Source organism: Lepus europaeus, chromosome 6 (assembly GCF_033115175.1).
Source record: "Lepus europaeus isolate LE1 chromosome 6, mLepTim1.pri, whole genome shotgun sequence".
Lineage (NCBI taxonomy): Eukaryota > Metazoa > Chordata > Mammalia > Lagomorpha > Leporidae > Lepus > Lepus europaeus.
The window spans coordinates 72045200-72069391 of record NC_084832.1 but is presented as its reverse complement, the minus strand read 5'-3'; the positions used below and the strand labels follow the sequence as shown (position 1 = coordinate 72069391).

Here is a 24192-nt window from a genome sequence, read left to right as displayed (position 1 = left end):
TCTGCTGTACTCCCTGGACACTTTGCTTGATTTAACAAATCAGAGGATCAAAATAAAAGAAAGGCAGATCTTGCACTTCTTAAGCACAGAATTGCCTGACGGCTTCACATTTCAGAATGAAAGTCTAATTCTGTAAAATGACCTATTTACTCTCACAATTGGCATATTTCTTCTTTATTTTCTCCCTGTTATCCTTCTTACCTCATCACCGATTCTTGCAGCTAATGCTGTCCCTTCACCAAGCACTTTTTTGTTTTTTGGCCAGGCAGAGTTAGATAGTGAGAGAGAGAGAGAGACAGAGAGAAAGGTCTTCCTTCCGTTGGTTCACTCCCCAAATGATTGTTACAGCCAGCGTGCTGCGCCGATCCAAAGCCAGGAGCAGGGTAGTTCCTCCTGGTCTCCCATGCAGGTGCAGGGACGCAAGCACTCATAAAGCACTTTGATTCTTGTTCACTTTAGGATCCATGAGTTCCCTGGTTTTCCTATGTAGTACTATCTGCTCCCAGTATCTGCGTGACTTTTTCTCCCCTCCCCATGCAGGCCTTGGCCCCAGCTAATATTGCATTGTATCTCCTCCTGGACTCTGTCTGCCCCCTTCTCTACCTCCCTTCTTTCCTTTACCACTTATCACTGCCTAACATAAGTTTTTACTTATTTATCGTGTGCATGTGCTTATTTATCTCCCTACTGATCTAAATCTTAATGAGTGCAAAGATTTTGTCTCTTTATTGCTGTATGTCTAGAATCTGAAACAGTGCCTGGTTTATAATACATGTTCACTAAATATCTGCTTAAAGGAAAGAAAGAAGAAAGGTAAGAGGGAAGGAAGGAAAGAAGATAAGAAAGAAGGAAGTAATGGAGGTAATTAGTTAATTCTGCTGAATATTATGTTTGTAATAGTGATGTTGAAAGTATAGTTAAAGGTTGTTGTAACCTCTTAGTTGGAAAATATTAAAGGCCTCTTGACATTTTTGATCTCTTCTATTTTGATACTTTCCTTTTATTGACAAAAAGAATGCTATTAGCTGCTGAACACTTGCTCTGTGCAAAGCTCTGTGCTAATAACTTTATGCCATAAGTAGTTGAAAGGGATTTTTCCTATGACCCCAGAACTAGCATCTGGGATCCAGGGCTGTGAGCAAAGAGGCATACAAAATCCATTCTTCTAAAAGCTAAAACAATTGTAGCTAGACAGTGGAGCTTACTTTCTAGTGAGGAGATTCTGAGTTAGCAAATAAATAAATAAGCAAGTGAATATGTATTACTTGTCAAGTGGTGCCAAGTTTATAAGAGGTAGGTATTATGATCTCACCTTTGGAGTTAAACCAAAGTTTAGAAAAGTTACTTAGGGTCTTATAGCTGAGCTGATACTTGAAATCATTGTCACCTCGGTACCCATGTACTTGACCAGTATGTTCTACTTACCACCTCCATTCATTGTTTTTCCTCTTCACTGATTTTTACCATACGTGACTCCTGTGTCTCTTTCTTCTCTAACCCCTAAATGTGATTATTCTCTGGATCCTTTTTTTCATCTTGTAATTATGTAGCTTGAATTATCATCTCTATACATGTATCATAAATCCATACCTCCAAACCTGACTTCTCTATTACTTCTTCATCATGCATTTTCTTCTTCCTGGTGGAAATTTTCCAAACTTTATGACCCTCTTCTCTTTATGCTGTCCTCCTTCAATCTCAGGAAGAAGTCCAAAGGTTTTCTTGGGAACTATTCTCTCCTGTTTTCCCCTTGTTTCAGTCATTGACTTGAGTCATAATTGTCACTCTGAAGACTTGACATCTTAGTCATTATTGACTCCCTCTTACCGTTTGCTTCCTCTGTCTTACAAGCCTTTGCTCTGTTCTTTTCTAGTGTCTTTCCCATGTATTCTTTTCATATCTACCACTGTCACCCTGGCTCAGGTCTTTATTGCCTCTGCTGGATTGTGGCTTCCTCTTTCTGTCTCTCCGCTCTCTAATCCATCACAACGAAAGCTGCTAGATTGTCTTTCTCACAAGATGTTTTTTATCATGTTTCTCCCTATGCAAGCACCTAGTATTGATTCCAGTTTTGAAGGAAGGAAGGAAAGTGGTTATGGAGGGAGGGAGAGAAGGAGAAAGGAAGAGAGGGTAGCAAAAAAGCTTCCTCTGGTACTTTGGTATTCATGCACTTCAATATCTGGCCACAGCATTAAGTTCCAGTACTAACTTCTTGATATCTATTCCTGCATTCCGTACTGTAAACTGATTATTTCCCAAATGCAATTCTTTTTTTTTTTTAAGATTGATGTATCTGAAAGTCAGAGATACACAGAGAGAGAAGCAGAGGCAGAGAGGGAGAAAGAGAGGTCTTCCACCCGCTGGTTCACTCCCCAGATGGCCGCAATGACTGGAGCCGTGGCAATCGGAAGCCAAAGGCTTCTTCCAGGTCCCCCATGTGGGTGCAAGAGCCCAAGGACTTGAGTCATCTTCTACTGCTTTCCCAGGCCATAGCAGAGAGCTGGATTGGAAGTGGAGCAGCTGGGACTTGAACCGGCACCCATATGGGATGCCGGCACTGCATGCAGTGGCTCCACCCACTATGCCACAGGGCCGGCCCCCCAAATACAATTCTTTTATTTTTATTTATTTTTATTTTTTTTTATTTTTGACAGGCAGAGTGGACAGTAGAGAGAGACAGAGAGAAAGGTCTTCCTTTGCCGTTGGTTCACCCTCCAATGGCCGCCGCGGTAGGCGCGCTGCGGCCGGCGCACTGCGCTGATCCGATGGCAGGAGCCAGGTGCTTATCCTGGTCTCCCATGGGGTGCAGGGCCCAAGCACTTGGGCCATCCTCCACTGCACTCCCTGGCCACAGCAGAGAGCTGGCCTGGAAGAGGGGCAACCGGGACAGAATCGGTGCCCTGACCGGGACTAGAACCCGGTGTGCCGGCGCTGCAAGGTGGAGGATTAGCCTATTGAGCCACGGCGCCGGCCCAAATACAATTCTTAATATTCCTTTCCTGCCCTTTGGGCCCCTGCACCCAGTGGGAGACCTGGAGGAGGCTCCTGGCTCCTGGCTTCGGACCCGTGCAGCTCTGGCCGTTGTGGCCATCTGGGGAGTGAACCAGCAGATGGAAGACCTCTCTCTCTGCCTCTCCTCTCTCTGTGTAACTCTGACTTTCAAGTAAATGAATAAGTCTTTAAAAAAATATTCCTTTTTCTCCCTGCCATTTCACCTATTACTCTTCATCCATCAAAATTGCATTCTTTCCTTAAAAGCAAATTTGTCCTCTCCATCAATAATCCTAATTTTATGGTCTTCCCTTCTCAGTAATTTATATCACTTGACTTCCCCACTGTTGATTTATGTAGATGAGTGCTATTGAAATATTATTTAAATTTGTAAATGTCACTTTTTTTCCAGAATGGTACCAGAATTCTAGGATAATAATCAAAATTTTATCCTTACTCCAAATGCCTAGCATAGGCATATACACATAATAGGTGATATATACATGAATGTTGGATGAAAAAACTTATAGTAAATTATTAAAAGTGTAGGGATATAATTAGGCAGATTCAGTAATTATTTTAAAAAATGGAGAACAGTGATAACAGTGGCCATTTCTTCTGCAGACTGATTACAGATTTGACAAACTTTAATTTAATCTGAGAGTACTATAATAACGTATTGAACCCCTTAGAAAAACTTGCTGGCTTCTGTTTTCTATACTGGTAATTATTAGAAGTCAGAATTTGATAAGTAGGTTGAGATTCTTGTATTTTTTATATTTTAAATTTTTATTTATTTAAAAAGCAGAATGGTGGAGAAAGAGGGAGAGAAAAGGGGAAGAGAGAGATCGATCTTCCATCCACTGTTTCACTTCCCAGGTGCTTGCAACACCCAGGGCTAAGCCAGGCCAAAGCCAGAAGCCTGTAACTCCAGTGGGGTCTCCCAATAGGTGGCAGGGACCTAAGCACTTGAGCCATCTTCTGCTTTCCCAGGCACATTAACAGGGAGCTGGATCAGAAACTGAACAGCTGGGACTTGAACCAGCTCTCCAATATGGGATGCTGGCGTTGGCAGGCAGCAGCTTAACCTGCTGTGCCACAGTGCTGACCCATTCGGGTGAGATTCCATAGGACCATCTCAAGCTATCACTGTTAACATTGTGTCATAAAACTATACAGTGAAGCAGTTTGTGGCGCTCCTTCCTGCCTTACATAACTACAAATGGTGGTTTTGAACCTTGTTTTTATCTTTGTTTTTTCCATGAAGATACTCAATCCTTAATACAATTCAGGTAAGTGTCTTCCTTTAAGGGAATTTAGAAAGATTTGAAGTAAATATTTTCAGTATTCTAATAGTCACAAATTATGTAATTTCCAGCATCAACTATATGTGTAAGTGGTATTTTAAAATTACAAAATTGGCCAGCGCCACGGCTCAATAGGCTAATCCTCTGCCTTGCGGTGCCGGCACACCCGGTTCTAGTCCCAGTCGGAGCGCCGAATTCTGTCCTGGTTGCCCCTCTTCCAGGCCAGCTCTCTGCTATGGCCCGGGAGTGCAGTGGAGGATGGCCCAAGTGCTTGGGCCCTGCACCCCATGGGAGACCAGGAGAAGCACCTGGCTCCTGGCTTCAGATTAGTGCGGTGCACCGGCCGTGGTGTGCCGGTGGCAGCGCGCTGGCCACAGTGGCCATTGGAGGGTGAACCAACAGTAAAGGAAGACCTTTCTCTCTGTCTCTCTCTCTCACTGACCACTCTGCCTGTCAAAAAAAAAAAAAAAAAAAGAAAGAAAAGAAAATTATAAAATTATAATCTTCTGCCTGCCGGTAACAAGTGAGTATCTCGCCTTGGCATGAATACAGAACTGCATGGACTTGCACTATTTATTGTATTTTTTTAAACATTAGTGCATGATTATGGGAAAACAATCCTTTGACATTCCTTGTAGGAGGCTCAGGCAAAGAGCTTCTTAGTCATTTAATTATCAGATATCTATTGAGCATCTCCCATGCTTTCCACTTTGAAACCCATCCTTGCTTTCACAGAGCCTGTAGGGCCAGTAGGGGATTGCGAACAACTGAGTATATAATTGCAGTTCAGTGGGATAAGCACTAAGTCATTTGAAGAGAAATTATGGGACTCACAAAGGAAGGGTATGTAAGCACAATCTAGGGAAGCTTTCTGAATGAAAAACCTGAGAGATGAATAAATCAGTCCTGTCAGCACGTTTGTTGAGCATATTTGTTTCTCTTTATGTCCTTCTGCCCTCAAGCATTGTGGCAACTAATATGGGGGTGGGGGATGTATGGTTCATAGCCTCCACCTAAAAGGCAACTACAGGACAAAGGCAGGGAAGTGTTTGGGTACACTTGATTCCCATGTTTCAGTCTATGAGACAAAAGTACTACCCATTGAGGTACAGAAGTAATGGAGCAAGAACAAGATTTATGGACAATGATAAGTCCAGTCTTAGTAACTGAACTATAAATTACCCATATGTAGAACTCAAGAAGGCAACGAAATATGAATGTGTGACTGTAGAGCTTAGGAGAAAAATCTAGGTTCCCTCATAACATTTTCTGTAGTTAGAAGCGTGAGATTACATGAAAAGCACCAGGGAACTATACAGAATGAAAAAAGTACAGAGACATCGTCCCAGGGAATACCAGCAGAAGAAGATGGTCCAGGAGAGATGAACGAGAAGGAACGAGTTCAGAGAAGAAAGGAGGAAGGGTAACAGATAGAACTGTTCTAAATCGAAAAACAGACAGGTTGTTTTGTTTTGTTTTTCTTTGTTTTTGTTGTTGTTGTTGTTGTTTTATTTGGCAAGCAGAGTTAGACAGTGAAAGAGACAAAGGTCTTCCTTCCGTTGGTTCACCCCCAAAATGGTCGCTAAGGCCGGCGCACTGCACTGATCCGAAGCCAGGAGCCAGTTGCTTCTCCTGGTCTCCCATGTGGGTGCGGGGGCCCAAGCACTTGGGCCATCTCCACTGCCCTCCCGGGCCACAGCAGAGAGCTGGACTGGAAGAGGAGGAACCAAGACTAGAACCCGGCGCCCATATGGGATGCAGGCGCCGCAGGCAGAGGATTAACCAAGTGAGCCACAGCACCAGCCCCTACAGAACAGTTTTAATAAAGTTAGTGAACAACCATTCACTACCACATAGAGTTCAGATAACATGAAGAGTTCTTTGTGTCTCTACGTGAGTATCAGTGGAATGTAGACACAAAAGCAGATCATAATGGAATTGAAGAATTAATGGTAGGTGGAAAATGTTAATATACTTTCAAGAAAAGTAGATGTGGAGATACAGTGGCAATTATGGAGTGATGCACAATATACTTAATGAGATATTTGAACATAATTAGGATATTGGGAAAGGAGAAAATAAGAGAGGTTAAAATTGAAATGAAGGGTGAATTCATAGGAGTCCATCTCCAAGACTAACAGAAGGAAATATTCTCTTGAGCCCACAGAAATTGAGAAATGGCTATTTTCTTTGAAGGTAATCTACAGAAATACTATGCCATTTTGCTTATTGCATTCAGCACAATGCAGTGGAGTGGAGGATGGGTTTGAGATAGAATACAGGAGTCTGTAAATGTAGCAGGAAGAAGCTGTGGCAAGTCGAAGATGGTGGTTTAAAAAGCTGATAGGACCTGAGGAGGTCTCCATTTTCTCTTGGCAGTAAAAGCAGTGGACTTAGGTAAAGATTGAGGAGGGACTTGGCTGCTTATACTACCACTAACAGGAATAAAGGTTGGTGACACTGATTAAAAGCAAGTAAAAGTATTGGGGAGGAGCAGTAAATATCTGTCCTGATGAAAACCATGAGTTTGTAATGGTGGCAATATATATGAAGTAAAAATTAACACTCAGTTTTACAGAAGTGGGAGAAGGGAATAGGTAGGTTACAGAATATATCTGGTGATGAGCATTTTGGCAGAAGGCTATGATGTTGAAAAAAGTGTAAGTATGAATGTTTCCATGGTCAGACTGCCGTTTCAAACTGGGAAGAAGAAAAGTGTAGTAGGTAGATAAGCTGGATGATAATGGAATAGTGGAGAACTGGAAGTCTTGATGAGGGTAGAGTTGCCAGATTTAGCATTAAGAAAAACAGGATATCCAGTTCAATTTGACTTTTTTAAGGGAAATGGTTTATTGGAGAATAAATTTGAATTTCAGATAAACACTTGATTTTCTGAAATCCAAACTTAACCAGGAGTTCTCTATTTTCTCTGGCTACCCTAGATGAAGGCAGAGTAAATGTAGTGATATTCCTACATAGAAAAGCAAGCAAAGGGGCTAGTTTTATGGTGAAATAGGTTAATCTGCCGCCTGCAATGCTGGCATCCCATGTGGGCCCCGGTTTGAGTCCCAGCTGTTTCACTTCTGATCCAGCTCCCTGCTAATACGCCTGGGAAAGCAGCAGAAGATGGACCAAATCTTTGGGCCCCTGCACTCATGGCAAGGTGAAGCTCCTGGCTTCTGGCTTTACCCTGGTATGGTCCTGGCTGTTGCAGCCATTTGGGAAGTGACCTAGCAGATGCAAGATCTCTCTCTCTGCCTCTCCTCCTTTCTCTGTAACTCTACCTTTTGAATAAATAAATCTTTTTTTAAAAAATATAATAGCAAATAAGATCTTTTAAACATGGGATGCACAGGACATCATGAAATAGAATAAGGCTTTCTGGGATTCAGTGAAGTCAAGGTATTTTAATATTAAAGTGCAGGCAATAGCTTGTCTGTGTGGATTCTGAATTCTCTAAAAGTGATGGTAAGATTTGGAGTGGGGAAGGAAAGAAGATCCACACAGCATAAAAGGGGGGGTATTACGTGAATGTAGAAGAAAACAGGCGGAGTTACCAGAGCCCAAACAAAAGCAAATAGTTGAGCCTGGGATACTGGAAGCCAAAAGATAGCTTTACAACTTATTTGAAGCCCAACAATTTGAGTTCATTTGAGGTATGTAATAAAATAGTTTTGTCATCCACAGCTGATAATATTAGAATTTAGTTAACTTTATTCTTTAGCCAGGGAAATCACAGGCTCTTTTTAAAAACTTGGATTATGTACATAAAAGTGTTTTTTAGGGGTTAGCTCAAACATTAATCAACTTGATTTTCTGTTTCCAAAATTGCTAAAATGTCCCTCAGGATATTTTGGGAGGAGTCATCATATATGTTTTATTTGAGATTTATAAAACTGCCAGAAATACTTTTTATTTAAATGTTTACTTACCACATAACTCCTTTAGTTTTACAGTAGAGTGAGACGAGCCTTGCCTAATAATGAAAAATCTTGAATTTCAGGGTTTGCTCTTTTTTTTTTAACTATATGACCTTTATTCACGGGATTCATTTCTTATCATATATGACGAAAACGTTGAAATGGATGATTTCAGGCCAGTGTTGTGGCACAGCAGGGTAAGCCACTGCTGGTGATGCCGGAATCCCTTATCAGAGTACCAGTTCAAGTCCTGGCTGCTCTGTTTCTGTCTAGCTCCTTTCTAATGTGCCTGGGAAAGCAACAGAAGATGGTGCAAGTACTTGAAACCCTGCACCCTCGTTGGAGACCAAGATGGAGTGCCAGGATCAGACTGGCCCAGCCTCAACCACCGTGGCCATTTGGGTAGTAAACCAGCAGATGGAAGATTCTCTCTCTCTCTCTCTCTCCCCCTCCCTCTCTCTCTCCCTCCTTTTTTCAAATAAATACAATAAATTTTTAACAAAAATTTAAAGGAAATATTCTGCAAATTTTAAGGATTAAAAAGAATTAGATTATTTCTAAAGCCTCTTCCAAAAAGCTACCAGGAGACCTATTTTTATGATTTGAATTCTATTTAAATATATATTTGAGTTTATTTTTCAAAGGACCCTTACAAGGAATCTCTTAAAACAATTTATTTTATAATTTTTAATTTATTTTATATTTTCCAGAAAGAGAAAGAGAGAAAGTGTGCATGTATTTCAGCCTGCTGGCATTCTCCAAATACGCATAACACCGTGGCATAAGCAGGGATCCAGGAATTCAATCTAGGTCACCCATATGATTGGCAAGAACCCAATTATTTGAACTATCACAACTGCTTCCCAGGGTCTGCATTAGCTGGAAGCTGGAGTCAGGAGCCGGAGGCGGATATTGAACCCAGACACTCAGTACTCAGTTATGGGACATAGGCTTTTTTTTTTTTTTTTTTTTTTTTCAGTTTCAGTACCAATAAGTCTTGCTGTATTCATTGTTATTTTCCCAAGGAAAGGAGAAGGGATGGGAAGAGTCAGCATTTGTGTTACAAAGCAATTAGAGAAAGGAAGATAGAGTACCCAGTATAGCAAAAATTAACCTTCAAATAAACACACCCCAGTGAGGGGTCACCACAGGCCCAAACAGGCTTAGTTTCTTGCAGTTCAGGAATGAGGGGAAGGGATCAGTGAAAGAACAGACATAACTTTCCTATCTTCAGTCCCTACCATAAATTCAAGACTTCACACAAAGCCTTGGTTTCTAGCGGTAAACATGGAGTTACATCTGTCCATCTCCTATCAGACAATCTGGTGGCCACTTTGACATCAGTTTCTCGGACCTGAATAAAAGTTCCTAAGTGACTTGATGTCCATCCAAAGCCCCTGTGTGGCCTCCAAACCCCACTTTCTACACAGAAGGTCCCCAGTAGCTTCTCTTCTTTAGTATAAAAATTAAGTAGGTTTAATCCATCCAAATACATCAGTTTCTTAAGTTTTTGGCATGAATCACATAAAGAAATGGTCTTAGGCGTTTGGGAACAAGGGATGGAGGTTTCCCATTTTCTTCAGGATTTTTGCATGAATTCTTTCGATGTATGGAGACACCCCAAGAATTAAATGCTGATGTGGGTGTGTGTAGGTTTCCTTCTGTGAATGGGGGAGTGGAGAAGAGGATTTGATAGGAGTCAAATTTTAAGGACAGAAGGACAGAAGGGGAAGGGAAACACTAAAGAAAAGATGGTTCAAGATCCCACTTCAAGAAGAGGGATCCCCAAACTTACTTTTCAGATCCTTTTGCTTGGTGCAGAACCTTCTGTCAGAGATGCTTTGGCTATTTTTCTCTCAATAAAAAAAGAAGTATGTAAACAATAAAATCCCAAAAGAACATGGAGAAAGACCAACACATTATATTTACGCAAACTAGGCCACCTAGCAATCTGAAACTAGACTCTGAAACTCAGAGTTTCAGTGAAGTCCTACAAAGCCCAGACAAATAGAATAACTAAAGGGGGCAGCACCCCGGGGAGACAGGAACCTAGGACCAGACACACACCACCCAGTGCTTTCTATTGCATTTGTCCCATTTCAACACAGTGAGGTAAGTTTGTGTGATCTCTCAGCATGTAAATAAAACCCCCTTTTTCTCCTTTATTTCCCACAGCTCTAGTAATCCACTAGTAATCACTACTGTCACAGGGCAGGACACTGGCATCAGACACCACCGAGGCCCTTGATTACGGGTCTCCCTGGAAGCCAAGTATTTGGAAAGGTTAAATATTTTTAGTCCTGCTTCATGTTTCTATCCCTGGACAGCACAGTATGGGTACAGGGGTATTGGTCTTCAAACTCATCTTTACCAGCTCACATTTTTACATACACACACACAAAACACTCCCTGTTGTATGTAGTGGGCCTGGCCTAATCTGGAGAATGATGGCTCTGTTATGTGAGGCAAAATATCTGTGTCCTAAGATCAGGCAACCGTAACCATGGCTTCCTCTCTGGGCTTTTCACCTGTCTCGGTCTCTTGTGACTTCTCAGCACCGCCTTTTCCTATTTACACTAATTTTCAATCTTCCAGAAGGAGATCAAGTCATGAGGCAACCCAGTTAACACCTTGTCTCCCATGAAACATTTTCAAGGTGGATGGGGTTTCAAGAGGACACTATGGCAAAAATATCCTCTCTAACTGGTAAAAGAGGTAGTTCAATAGCTGTGTGGTCCAAATAGTTCCTGTCCAAGGTGACAAAAACAACAAAAAGTCTTCTTGCTGTACAGACCTAGAGCTGCTGCAGACTTATCCCCGATTCTGCTCATGTACCTAAGAACACAGAGGAATGAGGCCTTCAATTAAAATACACAAGAATGGCCGGCGCCGCGGCTCACTAGGCTAATCCTCCGCCTTGCAGCACCGGCACACCGGGTTCTAGTCCCGGCTGCCCCTCTTCCAGGCCAGCTCTCTGCCGTGGCCAGGGAGTGCAGTGGAGGATGGCCCAAGTGCTTGGGCCCTGCACCCCATGGGAGACCAGGATAAGCACCTGGCTCCTGCCATCGGATCAGCGCGGTGCGCCGGCCGCAGCGCGCCTACCGCTGCTGCCATTGGAGGGTGAACCAACGGCAAAGGAAGACCTTTCTCTCTGTCTCTCTCTCTCACTGTCCACTCTGCCTGTCAAAAATAAAAAAATAAAAAAAAATACACAAGAATACAAACCCAGAATATTTATATTAAAAAAAGTTCAAATGCACACGATGCATCATTCACACACTTTTAGTGCAGTTAGCATCCTGGAGAAAGTGGAACCTGAAGTGCAGTTATCTAAGGAAGCAAATAAATAAATCACATTGCCCAGAATGGGGAAGAAGTGAGCTTAGCAGCGGCAGCTCTATGGCTGTTCCCCTAACCACCCTTTTTGCCAGTCATCACAACCCATTGCTTGGGACAGTTCCCAGCACCCTGTCCCAGGATCAAGTTATGAGGAAACAAGATGTGGAAAACCCTGTCTTACTCCTGAGAGATTCCCTTCCACAGAATGTAGTGGCTTGTGGGTTGGGTCCAGTAATCTGGCCCCACAACCAATCTTTTCACTCTGGTGAGGGAAGTATTATTCCATATCCTTTCTTGAAAGGAAAACAACTCCCCAATCCAGACTATTTTCTAAAGCTGGAGATTTTGAGTGTGGGGCCTCAGATAAAGCATGCAAGTTACAGGGTGAGAGAGCCCCCAAGCCCCTTATTTGCATTTGGATACAGCATGGGTTGGAATTCCTTTGCCTCACTCCCTCCTCCCAGCAAGAAGGTAAAAGGAGTGATGCTGTGAACCCCAGCCTGAGATACATGACAGTGCCAGCTGTCCGCACTTTCTCCACTGTGTGGTTGATGCCTGCTCTTTGAAACTTCCTGATAACAGAAGAACAGTCCCCACCCACTGAGGCTCAATTCTGGGCCTCAGGGAGCAGGGCAGGGCAGTGGATCTCTTCATCATCCCGGAAGTAGGCTGGCTTTCCCTGGGAGCTGGGGGCCTCCTGGGCCTTCAGGGGACACGAGGCCACCATATGCTGATGCTGTAGCAGAAGTGGCACTTCTTGGGCTGGGGTGGCAGCTTGCACTCCTTGGCATGGTGGTCTAGACTGCCACAGTTGTAGCACCTGTCTCCTTTGGAGCTGGGCTTCCGCATGCTCTGTGACCACCTCTCACTCCCAATACAGAACACCCCAGCAGACCTGGTGACACAATGAATTCCATGCCCTTGGCCTAGTTCTGGAAGGTGAACTTCACTGCCTCATCCTCTTTCATTCCGGAAACCTTCCATGTGCAGCCTACTCTGGTGAACATGGACGTCCACTGTGGGGGTCATGGACAGGAAACGGAACCCAATGCACGCGTTGAACCTTTTATAGATGCCGGCCCAGTGCAGCAGCTGCAGCTTGTTCAACTGCGGATGGCATCCTCGGGCTGTTTCTCCATTGCCTTGGTGCAGCCACCTTCAAACTACTGATTGGACACAGAGCTCATGATTGTCGGCAGAGCCTGCAGCCTAGGGCCTGTAGCAGGTGGCTGCTGGCCCCAGAGAAGTCTGGGGGCAAAGGATGGTTCAGAGAAGAGGCAACTAGATCTCCCCCTGCCCCGGGATATAGGCATCTTAATCAGCATCCTAACTGTCAGAACAAATGCCCACCCCTATCACTTTAATGATTCCATGATATTGTCTAATATTTATTTTAAAACTTAAGTTATTAAATATTTTTAAAAACACAAAATGTTATGGTTCTTCCTCACCAAAAATCCTGTTGTGGCTTAATTCCTCAGTGTGGTGTAGAGTGCTCATGATGGATCATTACCTTTCCCATGGGAATGAACTACCTATCATGGGAATTCAACCTCCTCTTCTGTCTCCCACATAAACCCACTTCCCTTCTGCTCTCCATATATCACAGCAGCATGAGATCCCAATAAAAAGCCAAGCAGAGGTGGCTGCTGGTCTTGAACTTCCCAGCCTCTAGAAAAATGAACTAAATAAACCTCTTTTCTTTATAAATTACCCATTCCTCAGGTATCCTGTTACAGGATACAGAATAAGACATAACCATTTGTTTATATTTTATGTAACTTAACAAAGAACATAATGAATAGGAATATGATTAAAGAAGAAAAAACAAAACAAATGGTAAATAAGAAAAAAGAAAGTAGTTAATTACTTTAAGTGACCCTGTAAGTTTGAATCAATAACAATCATTTTTGAGAATTTATACAGAAAGTGAGATAGATCAGAAGGTTAGATAAGGGCAAAATACCAGGAAATTTTGTATTTGGCTCCTTATTGTTAAACATTGTTAACAAAGATGTGCTGGAGCCTGCACTGTGGCATAGCAGGTAAAGCCGCCGCCTGCAGTGCCAGCATCCTATATGGGCGCTGGTTCAAGTTCTGGCTGCTCTACTTCCGATCCAGCTCTCTGCTATGGCCTAGAAAAGCAGTAAAAGATGGCCCAAATCCTTGGGACCCTATGCCCATGTGGGAATCCCAGGGGAAGCTCCTGGCTCCTGGCTCTGAATCAACGCAGCTCTGGCCTTTGTGGCCACAAAGAGAACCAGTGGATGGAAGACCTCTTTCTCTCTCTCTCTCTCTCTCTCTCTCTCTCTGTCTTTCCTTCTCTCTTTGTATAACTCTTTCAAATAAATAATCTTTAAAAAGAAAATAAAGATGTGATAAAGAGGGAAAAATTCAAGTCTGCTTCAAATTCTTTGGGTTATGGCAGGAGCTGCGCCAGTCTGAAGGGGGTGTTAACATAGATTGTGCAGGGGTGGGAGCTGTGGCACAGCTGTTAAGCTATTGTTTCAGATACTGCCATTCCATATTGGAGTCCCTTGTTTGAGTCCTGGCTCCTTCATTTCCAATTCAGCTTCCTGCTAATGCAAACCATAGGAGACAGCAGATGATGGCTCAAGTACTTGGGTCCCTTCCACCACATGGCAGGCCCAGATTGAGTTCCAGGCTCCTGGCTTCAGTCTGGCCAAGCCTTGGCCTTTGCAAACATTTGGGGAGTGAACCAGCTAATGGAGGATCTCTCTCCATGCCCGCTGTCTCTCTCTCTCTCTCTCTCTTTCAAATAAGACTAAATCAAACTTTTAACAAGTAGAATCTGCAAAAATGCAAACTGTACAAAAATTTAGAGTATGAGCACCAAATCATGATTACCTCTAGCAAGTTATCTCATAGGTTATGAATATTATGTGAGGGGAATAAGGGAGTGCTTCAACCATGTGCGATTTTGTTTAGACATAGAAAAACTGGGACAGAAAAATGTAAATCCATTTGGCCAGATGTTCTTAACTTCTTTATTTCTCTGTATTAATACAATGTTTCCATTACTAGCGGGTGGAATTTTCAAAAATACTTTAAAAATAAAAATTATTTGATCTGCTGGGTTGTCCCACAATGTAAATTACACTGTTAGAGTAAATTAGGCATGCTCTTTTATACTCTGGAGGGCCATTTAGCATATTATTCTTCCCATGAACTAATTGGTGTCCTTAAGAGTGCTGAAAAAAGTTAGCATCCAGATTTTCTGGTTTACCTGGACATTAATTTACACATCAGGAAGATCTTTATAAATCTGTGTACAGAATTTTCAGTCATTTCTCTGTTTCATGATTATTGATTCATCAATTTAGAGATCACTATGAATTACAGACATGAGCAAGATATGGTATATTATATCTTTTAACAAAGAAATCTAAAGTTTTAGAGTATCTAGGAGACCTCAGATTATCTACTTATAATCCTATCTGTAATGTTTTAAAGCATTTTTATGCTTTTTCCTGAATTTTCTACTAAATATTTTAAAGAGAGATCTATTTAGAACAAAAAATCTACCCTAAATAAATACTTATGTATATGACTTACTATACTTTATTTGTAAGATCGGCTGTTATTTATTAACTGTCATGCATTGTTTTATTTTTCATACTGTTTTTCCCAAACACAATTGTTATGTTAGACTCAAAATCATTTAATGATATATTTATAGCCTTGGAGTTTTCTATTTGTACAAAAGCTGTATTCTCTGAGGGTTATATAAATCAAATTTGATGAGGAAAATGCATTGGAGGTACTTAGACATTTTTCTGTGTAATAAGAATTACTTGCATTTAAGCATTTTTTACTGTTTCTCCACAAGTTAGATATTTTTCTTGGAACATCTCTCTCCTAGAGAAAGTTCTCCCTGGGTTGAAAACCTTGCATTGGTAATCTTGTCTTTTATGCATCCAGTTAGAGTGATCAAAATATCTTTCTTGAGGTGTATGAAATAATTAATAATCACCGATAAGTTTCTTCCTTCCCCGGCAAGTTGGATCCTCCCCAGTATCAGGAATAAGGGAGTCAAAGGCTCTTGGGTATTGATGCCTGATGGAATAAACCACACTGACACATCAGTGCTAACACATGGAAATATCATTGTTTAGTTGTTTTAGAGATGGTTGTAGCAATATTAGATGATGAAATACTTTTCTTAAAGCACTTACTCATTTGTGAGAAGCTTCTTTAGAGAATTCGAAGGAAAGATGCTTGCAAACATTGCCCAATCTCTTTAGTAATATATGCATTCTCCTTGGCTATTTAACTTATACAAATGAACCCTGAAAATAGTTTTACTTAAAAATGTTTTATTTTTGTAATATTATTTTGTAATGATCATATTTGTATTTAAAATATTTGTATTAATCATATTTTGTATTTAAAATTATATTTTTCAATTATTTACATTAAATGCCCAGTTCATCTCATAGTTTAATTAAGGATCTGTCTTCATCAGTGGAAATGTAGTGTGCTAAATACTCCATTAATTTTTTTTCTCCCTAATACCTTATGGTCAGGCATGCCTGGTACAATTGACATATACTTTTCTGATATTATTAATGAGTTGTCATGACCTTTTGATTGAGATTTGTGTAGTGGTGTTGTTTAAAGAAAGAGTGTTTAGTGGAATTTGTGTGACCACATCAGGCAATTGAAGAGAAGATAATATTTCTAGCCTTGGATCTGTAACCCAAGTAATCATCATCACTTGTAGGAGAAAATAGTCTTGCCATAACAAGCAGTTTAGATTTTCTTTTTCCAAATGAGAGAAAATCGATTTGATGTTCTTTACATTTTTTTTATAGGAAAGCATAAAATCTGTTTACCTGGTTGAAATTCAAATTGTTTTATTATGGTGTCAGTTCTTTGGTTTTGGCAGCACTTCTAAAGTGTCTGTTCACAAAAAGACTCCCATAGTGAATGAATGCTAGTGTTGACACCACCTAACAAGCAGGGATTATGTGTTTACAGAAGAAGTAATATGATAGGTCAAGTATAAGAGGCACTTCTCAAGAGCACTTCAGCACATAATGAGTGACTGACTAGAAAGTGCGGAGCTGCCACTCTTTGGCTTCGAGTCCGTGTTGATGCCTGCCTCTCTTCTCCAAAGCTCTCTTGATCATGTTCAGCTGCTCTGTTCTCATGTGGGGAATAATAGTAGAGTAAAGCTGCTTTTCTGTCTCATTTTTCTTGCTAATTTACACATTCAAGCCATTTTTTGTTTGCTACCCTTATTTGCTATTCCCTTTTGTCAAGGCACTGTTCTCTTTTTTGCCTCAGGCCTAAGAACTAATTTGAGCTTCTATAATTACTTCATGTTTTACACCTGTCTGCATATCATGCGCCCCCTTGTCTCTGTGCTTAAGCTGTATATTTCCTGGCAGAAAAGCTAGTTTTCATATACATGGACCCATAAGTTTCTCCCCTCAGACTTCCTGCAGAAGAAACACAATTAAACTGTTGCAGTATCTCCAGCAATGCAGCTGACCTCTGTAGTTCATGAAGGACAAATGAACGCTGTCTGCTCAGACAGTTTGTGTTAAGACGTTGTTGAGCAGAGAGCCTGAGCTTTGTTCCTCGTGAATGAAGCAGTGGTTGTAGTCATTTTAAAATCATTAAGACCCTGAATGCGCAGTCTCATTCTACAGTGTTTGCTCTACAGCTGCTCCTCTGCTTTAATAGCAGTTTATTAAATTTGGGTCAAGCGTACTCTGAAGAGTATCACAATGAAGAAACTGTTCCAAAAGTTACCTGTTTAAAAAAGGCAATTGATTAGATTTTTAACTTAAGTGACAGCTGCAATTCATTGCCTATTCTTTGTGATGTCCTGCAGCCCAAGCAGCCTTTTGTAATTTGGGCTTCATTTTGTAAGAGCTTTCTTGAATAATCCAAGGTTGCTTTCCACTCAGAGCCTGCTTCAATCCAATTAGGAGTTTAACAAGGGTCAAATTAAGGAGACTTTACACTTCGTGTTTGCATCATTAGCCATAAGACTGTTATGTGAGTGCATGACTGTGTGTCAGGGAAGAGGGGGAAAGGCTGCAAGACGGGACAGACACAAAGCTGTCATCAACCGTGTGCCGTGCCCCTTCACCGATGGAGGCTCAGCAGGCTAGCAACAACATTTCCAGTTGTCTTTTGAGGTTGTTGCCTTGTCATATCAGCTGGTATATAGTTGTTGGGAGGTTACAGGTGCTAGCTGGGGCTGCTAAAGAAGAGTGTTTTTTGCCTACTCTTTTCTCTTCTGGTAGCCTGTTGTGATTGGACAAACGACTGGGAAGACATGAGGTTGAAACCTCCTGAGCATTCATTATTTTTGATGAGATGACAACTATCTACATTGCTATTCTCACTCCTTGTGCGCTATCCTGCTTTTTCTTTTTCTTGAAAACATAATCGTTCGTCCTGTTAAATATTATGCTAGGGAGTGAAAACTAATTTTTAAGCAAATAGTTTGTTAGAGCCCTTGCAAAAAGGAGTTACCTGCTATTGAAGGAAACAAAGAGTTCATAGTATTGTCTGAATCCCATTATTTAAAATAAAATTATTTCATTTTGTTCATACCATCAAGTTATATTTATATTTGTTAATGTGCTTTTGCTATATAATGTCCCTTTTAAAAGAAAACAGCCCATTTCCAAAGAGAAAAGATAACAAAATCAGCTAATCGGCACTTCCATGCGTGGGATATTGCTGGAGAACTGTGGCTGTGCCCCTGTGCAGAGCTTTGTGCTGCTACATACAAAGTAAAGATTTATCTAAAAATAACACTTGCATTGTTCCTTTCTTACCTCCTCAACCCATTAATAGGTACTTTAGTATCATGAGAGTTTTCATAGTTTAATCCCCTTTCAAAAGCTTTTCAGAATAAAAGCTCTAAATGGTCCTCAGTATTAATTTGATGTGACTTCTGTACAATATGGTTTAAAACTCTCAGAAGCACATTTTTACCGCTTACCCTTTTTTATCAGAGCAGCGTGTAGAAAATACCAGCTAAATGTTTAGCACAGTTCACTAATGTGAGCCATTCTTGTTGCTTTGTGATGGTATAGTTTGCCAATTAAAAAAATTACCGACACCGTGCTAGAACTGCTAATTCTCAAGAATGTTGTTCTAGGTTCTCTATCATTTTTTAAAGTATACATGTCTTCTTAATATTGGTATTTTTCCCAAGTTTTATTTTTTTATCTGATTTGCCAAGAATTAAGAGCCAGCAATAAAGTCAGCCTGGTAAACAGCAATCAGGCTTGATTATATGCACTGGGTTACATCTTTGTTTATGTTTGGACCTCCGTGGCTTTGACTACAAGAGCTTCTAGCACTAATAACTCACTTCATCTTGTCTATGTATTTTGTTGTTTTTGAATACACAGCTATCTAAAAAATTAATATATGACCAGTGTCTTCAAATCATTTAATACTGGACCCGTTTGCTCTCTGCAAATCATTTAATACTGGACCCATGCATTACATGCCACATTCCATTTCCTCAACTTCTTGTACATCTACAAAGCCTCCAATTAAGGGGAGCATCCTACTAATTCTTTTAAATTCCATATTTGCTCACTGAAGTCTAGTGTTCACACTTGCTAAGGGGGTAGGGAGGTATGAGTATGCACAAATGTATGTGTATATCACAAACAAATTTCAACACTGAAAAACTATTTATTAAAAACAAACCATAGTTTAAGCACCTGCTAGTGCCAGGGCCAGTGAAACAGTAGAAATAGGTCCACAGTACCTCTGGAGCTCTCATGGATTGAGGAAATCGGCAGATTCAAATACCCACACGAATCAGTGGAAATTTACAATCAGGAAGATATTTTTATTGGGAAAGATGATCTCATCACCGAGTTCTGATCAGTTTTCTGAGAAAGAGACTTTGATCTCACCTGTTGAATATGTCTTGTTATATATATATAAAAAATTGTATTTAGGCCGGCACTGCAGCTCACTTGGCTAATCCTCCGCCTGCAGCACTGGTACCCCGGGTTCTAGTCCCGGTTGGGGCGCCGAGTTCTGTCCCCAGTTGCTCCTCTCCCAGTCCATCTCTCTGCTGTGGCCTGGGAAGGTAGTGGAGGATGGCCCAAGCCCATGGGCCCTGCACCCGCATGGGAGACCAGGAGGAAGCACCTGGCTGCTGGCTTCGGATTGGCGTAGCTCCAGCCGTAGTGGCCATTTGGGGGGTGAACCAACAGAAGGAAGACCTTTCTCTCTCTCTCTCTCTAACTCTGCCTGTCAGAAAAAAAAAAAATTGTCTTTATTTGTTTTCCTTCCAAAAACTGAAAACCTTTCCACATATACTTTTGACTCAACATTTATAAACATAATGAAACATTGTGCTGATAGTATTTTGAATAAGGGAACCAGTAAGAAAAAGATTACTGAAAAAGATACAAAAATAATCACAATCTCAAAGAAAAGTTGCAGGCTAGTTTTAGGCTAAATTTATAGGCAGGAAATAAGCAAGTAACTTCTAAAATTGTTTTATTTTTGGTTACACTTTCTCTGTTTTTTTTTTTCCTTCTTTTTTTCCCAAAGATTTATTTATTTATTTGAAAGGCAGAGTTACAGAGAGGCAGAGTCAGAGAGAGAGAGAGAGGAGAGAAAGAGGCTTAGGGGAGGTCTTCCATCCACTGGCCCACTCCCCAAATGGCCACAATGGCTGGAGCTGAACCGATCCAGAGCTTCTTCCAGGTCTTCCATGTGAATGCAGGAGCCCAAGGACTTCAGCCATCTTCTACTGCTTTCCTAGGCCATAGCAGAGAGCTGGATTAGAAATGGAGCAGCCAGGACTCAAACCTGCACCCAGATAGGATGCCAGCATTGCAGGCCATGACTTTATCTGCTACACCACAGTGCCAACCCCTTCCCTTCTACAGAGCTTATTACCTGGTTTATCTGCTTACCATATGGAAGCAGATTGGAATCTTCCAGTATTGAATCTACAGTGAAATGGAAACTGTTCCTCTGGGCTGTGAGATCTGCATATTCAGTGACCCCGTGGTAGCCTAAAATCCACCAAGTGGGAATAACTAGGCAATAGCAATTGGTAAAATAAACATTACCCCCTCCCCTCCCATCAGCTGATTAATTAGTATACCTTGGTTGTGTCTAATAGAGTGTATGAGATTTGGACCTTCAAATAGATTTGGGAAAAGACTCCATAAATTCTCACAGTTCCCTCTATTTCCTTATACAAGCTAGGAATGGAAGTTAGAAAACAAAATCAAGTTTGTGGTCACATTTCTATTTATTTTATGTTTTATGATCATACAAAATTTACAGCATATAAAAATTTTGCTCATGATATTGTTTACCTTTGAGATAAAAATAGCAACTCTTCCTTCAAGGACTAAATGATGATTTGTTTTTATAGAATGCTGGTCTTTTGTATGTAAAAAAGTGTTTACCAACTAGTGAGCATTCCAGTGTAGTTGCAGACAAAATATTTGAAGGTGTATTTTTAGACTACACACTAGTGATGTGTGTCAGTCAATTCTTATTTTTTCCCTATAATGAATCAAATTTTTATTTTGTTTCCAACACCAATACATTTACTGTTTTTCTGAGTGTAAGTGTGATATTGCTAACTGTTGAAATGTAGCCAATATACAGTAGTGTAAAAATACAAGAATAAGCCCCTAGTTCAGATAAAAAAATTGTTAGCATTTATAATGCCGTATTTTTTTCAATGCATGCATATTCATACAGTTAGATGTATTTTATAGACCCTAGTACACAGATTATTTTGTAACTCTTCAACTTCATTATTTAGGCAGTTTGTGTACAAACAATTGTATTCTTATAGCAGGAATAGGTCTTTGCTTAAACTGGAGCATGTGAGGTTGCATCTTAGAATGAATGGCCAGGGTAGTTTTGAAAATTTAGTAGAAAAATGCATTCCCTTAGTCACTACATTTTCCTCATTGAAAAAGTTAATATAATAAGGAAAATAATCTCAGAGACATTAGTGAGTTTTAGTATCTGGGAATCTTGTGTTTGTGAGAGGACATTCTTAAAATTGAGTTTTTCTCAATATTCAATTGATTAACTGATATTTAATTTTGTTTTAAAAGTAGAAACTGTCTTACTTTGCACATTCAGTTTACTGAATTTAATTATTTTTATAGATGATTTAATTTGTATATAAAATTCATTTTCAGTTATTTAAATAACTGATAAATTTGATAAATAAATTCCTGAATCATTTAATACTTTATGCATATTAATTGATCATACTCTCAGGTACTTCTGATTTCAGCTATTAAATTTATGCCATATTTGTTATTTGTGCCAGTGGTTTAAATGTTTCAAAATATTTTGGTAGATTTTATGTCTGTTTTATTAGTTTTTTGAAGTGCTTGAAAATGAAATATATTAACAATATTAAAATTCTTTCACAAAACTATGACCTAAAGCTGCTATAGTTAAAACAGCCCAGGCTTCAGAGGTAGCCAGACTTGTATATAAAGCCACTTAACTTTTCTGAACTCCAGCTTCCTCTTCAAAAGTTGAGGCCATTAGGGCCCACTTCATTGCATCTTTGAAAGGCTTAAATATTGTGTGTGGACTAGAAAATGCTTGGGATCCAAGAAACTGAAGTGTTCTGCCTCTTCCTCACTCATTCCCTATGCACAGCAAAAGACAGATCCCACATACCTCAGCCCACAAGTTTTTAGAGTTAGTATTTGAGATAAATTATTGGATTCCTGTTCTTCAATATAAATAAGACAGCAAAAAGGACTTGTTGCAGATCATACAGCTAACTAGAAGAACTTGAAATACAGCAACCTAGCTCTTTGAATTCCTGCTCAGTATTCTTAAGTCCAACCCGTTTCTCAAATTAAACCATTGCCATTGAATTGGAAGGAATTTTGAAAATCAAATGTTTGAATTTCACGTTATAGAACTCCTTTCTTGAACATTCCTTTTCATGTGCATGAGGCCATCTGGAATGATTGTAGCAATAAGGATCTCCTTTTAACTTTTTCCCTTCTAGCTGTTATCCAGTTTTTCCCTCTTAAAAATATCCCCAGTGGTGGCCAGCACCGCGGCAAGCAGCTTAAGCCGCCATCTGCATTGCCAGCAATCTGTATGGGCAGTGATTTGAGTTCTGGCTGCTCCACTTTCGATCCAACTCCCTGCTAATATTCTCTGGAAGGCAGTGGAGAATGGCCCAAGTGCTAGGGCCCCTGAACTCACTTGGAAAACCTGGAGGAGACTCCTGGCTTCTTGCTTCCGCCTGGCCATTATGACCATCTGGGGAATGAGCCGGCAGATGGAACGTCTCTCTCTTTGTGTCTCCTCTCTCTGTGTGACTTTCAAATGAATAAATACATCTTTAAAAAAATTTCTCCAGCGACTTCTTCCTTTTTCTCTTAAAACCACTCATATTAGCTTTATCCTTCCACCACCCTCTGAAAATCTTTAGGTCAAAGTCACCAAGGATGTCCATTGTGCTAAATCCAGAGGCGAATCCCTCTTGTATTTAGATAATTCATCACACTTTCTTTGAATCAGTCTCTGATCTTCCTCTCCAGGACATCATCCTCCTGTTGTCCCACCCCACTCCCTCCTCTTTGTTCAGTTTCCTTTGCCAAGTCCTCCTCTTCTCCCCAGCATCCTGAGATTGGGGTGCCCCAATACTCAGGTCTTGAACCTCATTTTCATTTTATACTTACTCCCTTGGTAGTCTTCTTCAGTCTCAATGGCACTAAATATCATCAATATACTGAAAGCTGCAACACTTCTGTTTCTAAACTGACTCTCATTCTTAAACTCAGGCTCTTCTAATGCCAACTTGATACTTCTGCTTGGGTGGTTTTTTGTTTGTTTCTTAAGATTTATTTATTGGGGCTGGCACTATGGCATAGAAGGCTGCCACCTGCAGGGCCAGCATCCCATATGGACGCTGGTTCAATTCCCAGCTGTTCCAGCTCCCTACTGTTGTGCCTGGGAAAGCAGCAGAAAATGTCCCAAGTGCTTGCACCCATATGGGAGTCCAGAAGAAGCTCCTGGCTTATGTCTTTGGTCTGGCCCAGCTCCCACTGTTGTAGCCATTTGGAAAGTGAACCAGCAGATGGAAGATCTCTCTCTTTCTCCCTCCCTCTCTCTCTCTCTCTCTCCCTCTGTCTGTAACTCTACCTCTCAAATAAATAAATAAAAATTCTTAAAAGAAAAAGGCAGAAAGAGAGAGAGAGAGAGAGAGAGAGAGCTCTTCCATCCCCTGGTCCTATCCTCAAAAGGCTGTGGTAGCTGAGGTGGGGCCAGACTGAAGCCAGGAGTTTGGAACTCCATCCTGGTCTCCCACAGTGGGTGGCAGAGCCCATCCTCTGCTTCATCCTCAGCACATTAGCAGGAAAGTGAATGGGAAGCAGAGCAGCTGGGACTGTAGCCAGCTCTCTTATGGGATTCAGGCTTCCCACACTGTGCCACAACACCAGCATCTGGGTGTTTAATGGATAAATCAAACATACCTCATCTAATTCTGAACTCTTCTGTTTGTCCTGTCCTCTACCCTCCAAAAATTGCTCTCCCAACCACATTTCTTGTCAGAATTTATTACAACTCCATCAGCCCAGTTGTTCAAACCAAAATATTGC

At 40.8% G+C, this 24192-nt stretch overlaps 1 protein-coding gene and 1 pseudogene across 5 annotated transcripts in view; one reads left to right on the top strand and one right to left on the bottom strand.

Annotated features, from left to right (window-relative positions):
* The window catches only part of NBEA (neurobeachin), a 731002-nt gene that overhangs the window by 541879 nt on the left and 164931 nt on the right, over window positions 1-24192 (top strand). The window lies entirely within an intron of this gene.
* LOC133762365 (protein lin-28 homolog A-like) lies at window positions 12165-12744 on the bottom strand (annotated as a pseudogene).